The sequence below is a fragment of the Macaca nemestrina genome, chromosome 13 (genome assembly GCF_043159975.1).
Source record: "Macaca nemestrina isolate mMacNem1 chromosome 13, mMacNem.hap1, whole genome shotgun sequence".
In the NCBI taxonomy this organism is placed as follows: Eukaryota; Metazoa; Chordata; class Mammalia; order Primates; family Cercopithecidae; genus Macaca; species Macaca nemestrina.
Window position 1 is genome coordinate 64,289,498 of NC_092137.1, and position 12,520 is coordinate 64,302,017.

The following is a 12,520-nucleotide window of genomic DNA, read 5'->3' on the forward strand; positions in this document are numbered from 1 at the left end:
ACCGCGCGGCCCCGCCGGGGCGGGAGGGCCGCGGCCCGGGCCGGGAGGAGCGCCCGCCGCCTGGGGAAAGCGGCTTTGGCGCAGGCCGGCGTGCCCGTCGCAGGCGCAGCCAGAGTTCTCTCGGGGCGGGGAGTACACCGCGTGGCTCCCCTGCGCCTCCTCTAATAGTCCTACACGCAGACAGAAATCCACGCTGAATTCCACTTTCCCCACCACCCTTCCCCCTAACTCCCAGTTTTCAGGAACACCCAGATGCCTCCTGCCGCCTTCCCCGAGACTGGGACGCGACCCCTCCAGCGTAGCCCTCGCCACCCACAAGACCAACCGACTCGAAAGATCCCTAAATCACCCGGGACCTATTAAAGCAAATACTTCCACGAGATTCCACCTCTCTCCCACCCCCTCGAAGTAAATGCTTTTCAGCCGTTCCCAAATAAATGCCCTTCCAAAGGTTAAAGGTCACCCCTCCGCAACAACCCAGTTCTCTCTATTGAGGACTTTTCCCCATCCGGTCCTCCCCTCCAAGTCTTCCCCAAGTTCCAGGCCTTCCTCCCAGGCACTGAAATCAGTTATTCCTGTTACTTGACTGAGATACTTGGAGTGTGTATGATAATTAATACCTCCTAATTCTGATTTCAGCCTGGTTTCACAGGACTTGCAACTTTAAACCAATAAAATACAGTCCACAAGAAAGGGAAGGTCTTAGTATATAAATACAAACACACACACACACACACACACACATATATATATGGATGTGGAAGAAAAAGGTCCTCAATCATTTGAGTGCTTGTGGCTTAATTTTGGGAAGATTTTATTCAATTTTGAAATTCTTGCCTAAAAATACATTTCAAGCATTTACAAGACATAGTATGTTTTAACAAATCAAAAGTGAAAATACTCTTATAGTTGGGGGGTTGAAAAAAAAGTTGATCCAAGTTTCACTTCTAAGAAGTCACTTTGAAAACTGCAAACATAACTTTTATGAAATAATATTTTACCCACCAAAGAGCTAAAATTGGGGGAAGAGAACAAAAAGTAAGGAAGCATCAAAAATAGTTAAGAGAAAACTCTTACATTATATTTTTCTAAATTCAATCCTCTACAATTATGTAATAAACAAGGTGAGAAAATCATTCTCCAGTATGAAATAAATTTAACTATAAAATAGTGAAGTCCTCTTAAATCCCTGATCGCTTATAAAACCAGTTGAGTTTACATAGAAGCAGAGTAGAATGGTGGTTACCAAAGACGGGGCAAAGGGTGATGAGGAAAGGGGAAATGTGGGTCAAAGGGTATAAAGTTTCAGGTAGGAGGAATAAATTTTAGTGATCTATTGCACAGCATGATGACCACAGTTAATAACAATGTATTTAATTTTCCAGAATAGCTAAAAGAGTATTTTGTTTTGTTTTGTTGAGACTGAGTCTGGCTCTGTCGCCCAGGCCAGAGTGCAGTGGCAGGATCTCAGCTCACTGCAACATCAGCCTCCCAGGTTTAAGCAATTCTCCTGCCTCAGCCTCCGGAGCATCTGGGACTACAAGTGCGCACCACCACGCCCAGCTAATTTTTGTATGTTTAGTAGAGAGAGGGTTTCACCGTATTTGCCAGGCTGGTCTCCAACTCCTGACCTCGTGATCCACCTGCCTCAGCCTCCCGAAGTGCTGGGATTACAGGCATGAGCCACCACGCCCGGCCAAGAGTACATTTTAAATGTTCTCACCGTAAAAAAAATAAGCTGGGTACAGTGGCCCACACTTGTAGTCTCAGCTGAACTGGAAGGATGCCTTGAAACTAGCAGTTTGAGTCCAGCCTGGACAACATGGCCAGACACCATCTCTTAAAAAAAAAAAAAAAAAAAAAGTAGGTGAGGTGAAAGATGTGTTAATTAGCTTGGTTTAGTTATTCCACAGTGTGTACATATATCAAAACATCACATTGGATCCTATAAATATATATAATTATTATTTGTCAATTTAAAAATTTTTATTAAAAAAGATGTGTTTATACTGGGAAAATATTAAGAAGAGGATTAACCAAGTTTTGTCTAAGGCCAGAAAGGAAAATAATTTTTCTTTATGTCTAGAATCAGCTCATAGATTATACTAAGAATTGGATTTAGCAAATTCCTATAATTTGACCCGCCTCAGGAAGTCAACAACAGTTCAAAAACTTCCTTAAGCCTGGCTGGTTTGGCCTTTAACAAAATATTTGTGTTTATACCCCACCTTGTTCCAGAAAAGATTCCAAGCTGGCACTTAGACTACATGATAGCCATCAGTTGTCTCCCAGACACTGGAACAAGACAGTCTGGTTTGCTTAATTATCCATCTGTTGATAACATACCATAGGAAGAAAATACACATTGAGTGTTGTGCTTAGTTCTTTCAGGGATCCAGCTCAATGTTTACTTTTACTTTTACTTTTCCACAGAACAATTCATAATCTTGAATCTAAACAGAAAAGTAAATGCTGATGATCAAGTTTGCAAAATTTTTTTAAAGAGTGTAAACTGGGCAAGCAATTTCATTTAAAGCTAGATAAATTTCAAATTAATTAGTATGTTCACTTGCTATCACTTGAATCATTTCAGTATGAGAACTAAAAGCCAAATCATAAATATGTAGGTATAGATATATTATTAGTTTACATTTCCGGAAAGCACAGATGATGGAAAATTAAGAAATTAATTAAAAATTAAGAAATTGATAGGAGTTAAGATTCCATCGTTGCCCTCAAAAAAAGTAATCAGGAAAAAAATATTTAGCTACCATGTCACTAACACTGTATTTGGCATATTTATTATATCTGTTATTATATCTGTTACCCACCAATCACATGAAAGGTGATAGTCCATCCAGGTTGTATGTTCTAATTAGAGGGAGAATGGCAAATTTTCTAATGCCATAACACCTATAAAAGGCCTATGTTTATGTTTACTGTGTATTCTGTGCATATTTGTGTGGGTGGCAGTAGTGAGGTTAACTTATCTAGTCAATCACTGAACACTGGCTTTGTTTTTTTTTTTCTTTTTTTTTTTTTGAGACGGAGTCTTGCTCTGTGTCCCAGGCTAGACTACAGTGGCGCAATCTTGGCTCACTGCAAGCTCTGCCTCCTGGGGTCACAATACATTCTCCTGCCTCAGCCTCCCGATGCAACTAGGACTACAGGCGCCCACCAGCACGCCTGGCTAATTTTTTATATTTTTAGTAGAGACAGGATTTCACCATGTTAGCCAGGATGGTCTTGATCTCCTGACCTCGTAATCCACCCTCCTCAGCCTCCCAAAGTGCTGGAATTACAGGCATGAACCACTGTGCCAAGCCTGAACATTGCCTTTCTAATGATTTATTTGATAGAAACTATACATTCACGTGCAATATAAATACAGAGGGGAAAGGGGGCACTGTTAGAATGAACAATTAGAAAAATCATTTTGCAATTTAATAAGATAGAAGCACTAGCTTCTTTTTTCTGTGATAGAAAACCTTGAATCTATCAAATGGAAACCCATCCAAGTTCTTAACCTACTCTTCAGCTAAATATGTGTAATTATATTGTGTGTTTAGTATAAATAAGTTATCTCTGATAAGCAAAATTTATATGCATTCATGAACTGAAGATATCAAGCTGGTAATTGTTTCATTAGGGTTTGGGTTTTCTATCCAATGTCCTGAATTATTTTATGCATCATATTTGAGCTATTCTTAAATGTTATATATATAAATATTTAATTATGTGTTTTTATAATTTTTTTTTTTTTTTTTTTTTTTTTTTGAGACGGAGTCTCGCTCTGTCGCCCAGGCTGGAGTGCAGTGGCGCAATCTCGGCTCACTGCAAGCTCTGCCTCCCGGGTTCACGCCATTCTCCTGCCTCAGCCTCCCGAGTAGCTGGAACTACAGGCGCCCGCCCCTGCGCCCGGCTAATTTTTTCTATTTTTAGTAGAGACGGGGTTTCACCATGGTCTCGATCTCCTGACCTTGTGATCCGCCCACCTCGGCCTCCCAAAGTGCTGGGATTACAGGCGTGAGCCACCACGCCCGGCCTTTTTTATAATTTTTGATATAGCTAATGTATAGTATATAAAAATATAAATGATAATTTATAACAATATGACTCTAACTTGAAACTGTGTTTTGATATTTCTTCATAGGTAATATGGGACTATCTTAATGTAGGAAAATTTCCAGTTTACTTTGAGTATGGTGTAAGATATTAAAGCTAAATGTAGATATAAGCATCACTAGAAAATTTATAATATTTTCTGTGATAATGTACTCAATACTTGTTGGGAGTAATATACAAGTTTTCAACATATCTTTTTGTCTTCTACATCAGCCGCTTGGTTACTTTGGAAGCAATTATTTAACTCTGTTAAATTTCTCTGTTAACTTTTTTCTTGACCTTGATATTTCAGATTTCCATTTTGATTATTATAATAACAGCAGCTGTAATCTACTAAGAATTTACTGCACCCCAAGCATAGGGAAAAACCAAGATACTATGGTATATTAGTTTTCTATTGGCATATACAAATTATCACCAATTTAGCAATTTAAAGCAACACACATTTATTATGTCATGGTTTCTGTGAGTCAGGAGTCTGAGCACAACTTAACTTGTCTTTGCTTAAGGTCTCACAACGCTGCAATCAAAGCATCCATCAGCCTGTATTCTCATCTGAAAGCTTGACTGAGGAAGAATCTGCTTCCAATCTCCCTCAGGTTGTTGGCAGCATTCATTTACTTGCATTTACAGACTGAGAGCCCTGGCTCCTTGCTGGCTCAAGGCTGCCCTCAGATTTTAGAGGCCACCTGCAGTTCCTCACCTTGTGGGTTTCCCTAACACAGCTGTTTACTTCATCAGCCAGTGAGGAGTGTCTGTAAAGTCTCTAAAGTGAATCTGCTCGCCAAATGGAGTGATATCCTAGTATATTTTCTATAGTCTGTGGTTTACAAGCAGGTCACAAGTTTCACTCACACACAAAAAGTGTGAACAATCATGGTTGCCTTTGATGGTAGCAATCATGAAGGGCTACCCTCGAGCCTGTAATTAAAATACCACAGGCTTTGAAGTTTGGCCAACCTTGGGCTTTAAACCTGGCTGTGACACTTTAGCTATGTGACTTTATTATCAGTCTCTCTAATTCGTAGTTTGTTCATCTGCAAAGAGGAAAATAATCTCTTTACACTTTGTTTTTCTCCCATGTAAAATGAGGCTAATAATACAGTTGTAAGGATTAAATGAGCATTTTAACACAGTAACTGGTAACATGAAATACTCAATAAACACTTGTTAGTTTTCTCCCTTTGTTACCCCTCTTTCTCTCATCTCTTCTTATTTTGAACCTAGTCTGTTAGAAGTCCCAGTTGGCATTTCTACCCTTTCAACTGCTACGTATTTATCCTGGGTCCAGAGTTCATGTACATGTGTGCACCTGTATCTAGGGCCATTCAAAACCAACCCTAGTATCAACACCTTAAAAAACAGGATGGATAGTATTGCAAATGTTATCTCCAACTTGAGCTTGGAAAAATTAATAAAATGATAAATGCATAACATTAGATCATTATTAGACATAGAGGCTTTGAGAGTTTAGAGAACTTTGCTGGGGTTGGCTTCAGTTCTCCCTCTGGATCATGTTCAATAGGTACAAGGCACAAAAGGATGTGTTCTGGCATAATAGTGTTCATGGGCTCTGAGTTTGTATTCCAGCTTTGCCACTTTCTAAGTAACCTTGGGGATATTATTTAAGCTCTATAAAGCTCAGTTCATTGTGGGGTAATGATAGTACTTAGACTTCATAGATGTGCTGTGAGAATTACATTTAAAGTGCACAGTCAGCCCTCCATATCTGCGGATTCCGCATCCATATATTCAGCCAACTGTGTATTGAATATATATATTTAAAAACGATTAAAAAACCAATAAAAACAATATAGTATAACAACTATTTACATTGCATTAGGTATTATAAGTAATCTAGAGATGATTTAAAGTATCTAGGAGGATGTGTGTAGGTTGTACACAAGTACTTAGCCATTTAATATAAAAGACTTGCTCAAATCCCTGATTTTGGTAACTGCAGAGGGGATAGTCCTTGAACCAATCATCCTCAGATACTGAGGGATGATTGTACTTAAATAGCATAATTTAATGCTTAGTTCATGGTTGGTACTTTAAAATGTTAACTATCATAATTATTATAATCTTCACTATATCATTATTATTAGGAAAGCTATATTAATGAAACCCACAGAACAGGAAGGGGCAAAATTTGACTGTGAATGAGGTGGCTGAGGTGAGGCATGAGAAGCCAGAAGATCTCAAAAGTCCTTATAAGCCCATGGGCTGCAAGTAAGATCAGTGGTCAGAAGGTATAAAAATTGGCAAGTCAGAGCCAGGTGTGGTGGCTCATGCCTGTGATGCCAGCACTTTGGGAGGCCAAGGTGGGAGGATCACATGAGCCCAGGAGTTTGAGACCAGCCTGGGCCATATAGTGAGACCTCATCTCTTAAAATAATTTTTAAAAGTTATATATATACATATATATATAGAGAGAGAGAGAGAGAGAGAACATTGACAGGTCAGAAACTGGACAAATAGGAACCGGGGGCCAAGGCAAAATTATGAATTCTCAAGCAAACTGAAAAACACAACCCAAGACACAACAGAAGAGCACATGAAACAAATAATTCCTACTTCAAACGTGAATCCTTTTATATACTTCCTGCTGGAGCATGAGTCAACCACAGAGCATATCTGGTACGTGTCTGTACCATGCCTGATACAAGGTAAGAGTTCAATAACTATTTTTAATGGAAAACACAAGAGTCGTATTCTTATAGGAAAACAGTGACTACGTTGTTGAGTAGAATAGAGGAGCATGACAATCAGAGATATGGGCATATCTTGACAAATATAAGATTACTTTCAAATTGGACCATTTCCCTAGAAAAGTAGTTATATATACCATTTTGTTAGTCCTGCTATCATATTTTTGCTTTATGTTGCTTTATACAGTATTTGGTTCTTTATTCTCTGGAGAATTTGTCTAATGAACTAAATTGTAACTATTTCCAGGGCAGGATTTTCTGTTGTTGTTGCAGTGTACTTTTAAAAAATTTCCCTACAGAATCTGGAACAGTATACTACATAGTAGACTTTCAGTAGATGCTTGTTGAATTAAAATAATTATGAATTACCCCTCCTTAGTAAATGGTATTTGGCATAATGAATATTAATAATGTATAAAACTAGTGAGCAACCTTGAAATCATTCTTGACTTTCATGTACCACATCTAATTTGTCAGCAAGTTCTATTATTTCTACCTTTGAAATATATCTAGACTAAAGACTTCTCACCATTTACACTGCATCCAGTCGGATCCAAGCCATCTTGCCCACAGAGCCCTTGACTGTGGCTGTTGGACTGTAATATACTGCTCATTACCGAAGACACCATTCATACAGACAGCAGGGTGAATAATGCTTCTTGGAGTAGTACAGTGCAATGATCCTACTTGCCTGGATTGTTGCAAAAGTATTCTAGCCCATCTCCCCATATCTGCCTTCTCCCCCTTGACCCCACCAGTCTATTCTCAAAGCAATAGTCAGCTTGCTCCTGTTGAAACTTAAGTCAGATCAGGTCATTCCTCCAGAAGCTCCCATCTCATTCAGAAAAAGTTAAAGTTCTCGCAAGGCCCTAGGTGATCTCATCCCACTGTTACCTATCTGACTTTATCTGCTCCTGCTCCCCCTATTTCTCACAACTGAGCTCCTCATGATTACTGAGAAACACCAGACATGGCCCTGCCCCAGAGCATTTGCACTTGCCCCTCTCTCTGCCTGGAATTTCCCCAGATGTCCACATAGCTAACTCCCTTACTTCCTTCAGGTCTTCATTCAAATGTCACCTTCTCAGTGAGGTGTTTCTTGACATGCATATTTCTCATTACAACACTATGCTTTAACTGCTTTTCCACTTTCTCCTTTTAGCCTTTATTATTATCTAACCCTCATATGTTTTACTTTATTTATTGTTTGTCTGTCCCTGACATGAACACAAGCTCTTTGAGGGCAAGGATTTTTTTCTGTTTTGCTTACCACTTTACCACCCAACACCTGGAACAGTGCCTGTTCAAAGTAAGAGTTCAACAAATACTTGAAATAATGAATGAACGACTAAAAAAAAAGTAGCTCTTATAAGTATACACCACTTTCTTTCATACACTAAGCAGAATAAATAACCAGTTAGTCTAATATCTTGAAAACAACTTGCCATTGATATGTTATAGGGCTCAAGATTTTTGTAAGCCACTATTAATTTATTATATTTATGATCAAGGTGATAGTCTTGGCTTATTTTACATTTGGAGTAATTTAAGGAATAATGATTTGAAAAATGTTTTAAATATGCAATTCTATAATGAAGTAGAACTATAAGGATAGAACAGTCAAACATTTATTAGGAAAAAGTTTGTTTTTTTGTTTTTTTGTTTGAGACAAAGTCTCGCTCTGTTGCCCAGGCTGGAGTGCAGTGGCGCAATCTCAGCTCACTGCGACCTCCACCTTCTGGGTTCAAGCGATTGTCCTGCCTCGGCCTCCTGAGCAGCTGGGACCACAGGCACGCACCACCATGCCCGGCTAATTTTTTTGTATTTTTAATGGAGATGGGGTTTCGCCATGTTGGCCAGGCTGGTCTCAAACTCCTGACCTCAGGTGATCTGCCCACCTCGGCCTCCCAAAGTGCTGGGATTACAGACATGAGCCACTGCGCTCAGCCAGGAAAAAAAAAATCTCATTTAAAACTTCTTTAGGGAAAGGAGAAATTTTGTTTAAACTTCTCAAGGAAAATTGTGGGCAGTTTTCAAGCCATACATTGCCAGAAAAATAGAAGCCAGGGTTGGCCTCTCAAAGGATTTTCTCAGGAACCACCTTATACATCAACAGGGTATGTGACACCAGTCATTGCTCAGGAAGAACACCCTAAGCGGTAGGAATACAAGGGATACAAATTCTTACCCCGCTATATAATATTTTTAAATGGAAAAAAAAAAAAAGAAAAATCAAGCAGTGAGGAAAATTTTACAAGGCCAATAGAGACAAAACAACCCTGAGCATCACAAAAGTAGGAAAATTTAACAACATAATCCAAAGAAATTAATATAACAATGGATTGCAATTATGTAATGGATTTTCCTGGATACCAAAATGCATTATAAAGGTCATTTAATTCTCATGCCATTGTCTGGTCATTTCGTTCCCGTTACACCAGGCAGTAAAACATCTGTATTTTTTTACTCTCTTTACTGCTATGAATTCCTGAGCTCTAATAAAAAGTTCTCAATCAGAATCTGGTTTCAATTTAGAAGTCTTACTTCCAAAAATCTAACTTTATATTTAGAACAGCATTTTTTCTCTTCCATGCTTTTATTTAAGAGCTTTTAAGCCAATATATAAAATAGAATTCATAAACTCAAAAGAAAGAAAACCACTGAAATCAGAGTTTTAGAACAGCAGATGCCTCTCATTTGACAGACGAGGGCTGAGACAGATCATGTTTTAGTGGTGGCAGCTGATTTCCAATCAGAAACCAGGTTTAAGGACATTAAGACTAGGTGATCTTTGCCTCACACTATACTGAGGGAATGCTATAACAACAAATAGCTGAAAAAGTAAGAATTACCTTAACTGAAATTACTTATTAGTTGAATTTTAGAAAAAGATATTCTCCTCTCACTGTCCCCAAAGGAAAAGTTAGAACTTTCACTAAAATATGAAATATGAAGTTTTTCATTAATTGTAAGAAAAAAACATAGGAAAGATTTTGCTTGGTAACAGATATTTAATAACTTAGGAAATAATCAATATACATTAATTTATTATTTTAAATACTCTTTACCAGTTCTTAAGTCCAAAGATAAATCTCATGTTTGGTTGCAAGAATCCAGTATTTTAGAAAATGTATAGCCTATTTTTGTGTATTCTTCCTTCATAAATATGCAAAAGCCTATTTCTATTCTTCTAAGTTTGTCCCAACTTTACTTTGCAGATCAGTATGCATAGCAAAAGAAATGGTAAAATGAGCATAAAGGACACATTTACAAAGCATACGTATTTCCACGTCTATTACAAATTGAAAGACTACTGACAGTTTTTCCCCCTGCAGATCTCTAGAACAAGCATATATCAAATCAATGAGCAAACAAAAAGCTTGTATAAATGGCTTTGTCTTTATGATTAAACTGGCTCACTCAATGCATGCCAGTGGAGTGCTGCTTTGATTCCAGGTGGTCAGCATCTCTCTCTGGTTAATGGCATCCAAGAAGGAAATTGCTTATTCTTTACTGCCTCCTTGACCCACCTATATTTTGCTCTAGTATATTGGAGGCTACCTCAGTTACTCACTACTTGCCCCCAGAATGAGGTTAAATTTTGTCAAAATTATGATTCCTCTTAATGGTGGAACCAATATTGTGATCCTCATTCTAAGTCTTTTATTGTAATGACGTGGTAGGAAAAACATTTCTATACAAGTACTCCTTAACCCCCAGCACACATCCTCATTCCCAAATAAACATCCAGATATTTATCAAGGGCGTTCTCAGTCCTGTATGCTAGCAGCAAGCAAGACTGGTTCGGTTCATGCTGTCATAGAACTTACAATCTGGAGTGAGAAGACAGACATTAAACAATTATAGGAAGTGTTAGACAATAGTTAGGATGTGTATCATGAGAAAGCAGAAGTTAGGAGAGCTTGTCAAGGTGAGTATAATTTAACATAGATAACTAGAGAATCCTTGCCCAAGAAAGCAACATTTAAACTGAAAAGTGAATAGGAGTTGGTCAGGGAAGAGGAGTACTGGTGGTGAAGAGGAAACAGCCAGCAGAAAAAGGCTCTGAGGCATGAAGAACTAGTAGGTGAGCAGAGGAAACAAAGGACCAATGTGGCTGGCGTTAAATGAGACAATTGGGCCAAAGCCAGAGCATACAAGGTGTAGGTCTTGGTGGAGTTTGAGTCTTATTATAAACTATAATAGGGCTTTGGGCAACGAGATGACATAAGCATGTTTTTAAAAGATCAGTTTGACCCACTATGTGGAACGTGAATTAGTGAAGATGACCAAGAGAAGGTGTGGCACCTGCAGTTAGAAGGGTATCCAAGGGGTCCAGGTGTCAGGTAAAGACTAAGAGCAGTTAGACAGATGTCCTTGTTGGCTTGGGGTGCCATAACAAAATACCATAGACTGGTTGGCTTAAACACCAGAAATTTATTTCTCACAGTTCCAGAGACTGAACTCAGGGTGCCCGTGTGGTCAAGTTTCTGGTGAGGGCTCTCTTCCTGGCTTGTAGATGACTGCCTTCTACTTATGTCCTCACACGGTAGATAGTGAGAGAGATACTTCAGTCTCCTCCTCTTCTTATAAAGACACTAATCCCTTCAGGGGAGCCCCACCATCCTGACCCTTTCTAAACCTAATTACCTTCCAAAGTCTAATTACCTCCAAATACCATTACATTACATTGAGGGTTAGGGCTTCAACATATGAATTTGTGAGGGGACACAAACATTCAGTCCATAACAACAGATCGAAGAGGTATCCTTGGAGACAGAATTGATAGTACTGGGTGATTGGTTGGACAAAGAAGCTAAGAAATGGGTAGCTATTAAAGATGATTCCAGTTGGGTGTGGTGGCTCTCACCTGTAATCCCAGCATTTTGGGAGGCCGAGGCTGGCAGATCACGAGGTCAAGAGATTGAGACCATCCTGGCTAACATGGTGAAAAACAACGTTAAGAAGGGAGAACAAATTTATTGCTTCTTGTCATTAAAAAGTCCAAGGTTAGGGATGACTTAAGACATGGTGGGATCTAGCAGCTTAAATGATCGAGCAGGAACCAGTCTTTCCCCATCTCTCAGTCGTGCTGTCATTCATTTAAAAATATTTATTGAAAAGCTGCTGTGTCCCATGCTCCATTTTAGGCACTAGAGATGCAATGGTACAAAAGACAAGCAAGTCCACTATCACTGCTTCTTTTTAGCATTGTACTGGAGGTTCTAGTCAGTGCAATAATTCAAGAAAAAGATATTTTTAACAATATAAGAATTAAGAAGTCTGGGTGCTGTGGCCCATGCCTGTAATCCCAGCACTTTGGGAGACTGAGGTGGGTGGATCATGAGATCAAGAGATTGAGACCATCCTAGTAAACATGGTGAAACTCCATCTCTACTAAAAATACAAAAATTAGCTGGGTGTGGTGGTGGGCACCTGAGTCCCAGCTACTCGGGAGGCTGAGGCAGGAGAATCGTTTGAATCTGGGAGGTGGAGGTTGCAGTAAGCCAAGATTGCACCACTGCACTCCAGCCTGGCGACAGAGCACGACTCCATCTCAAAAAAAAAAAAGCATTGAGAAGAAATAAAAGTGTTATTATATTTAGATAATACGAATGCATTTTTTAAAAATTCCAATGACTCCATAAATATATTACTAGAATTAGTAAGTTGCTAGAAACAAG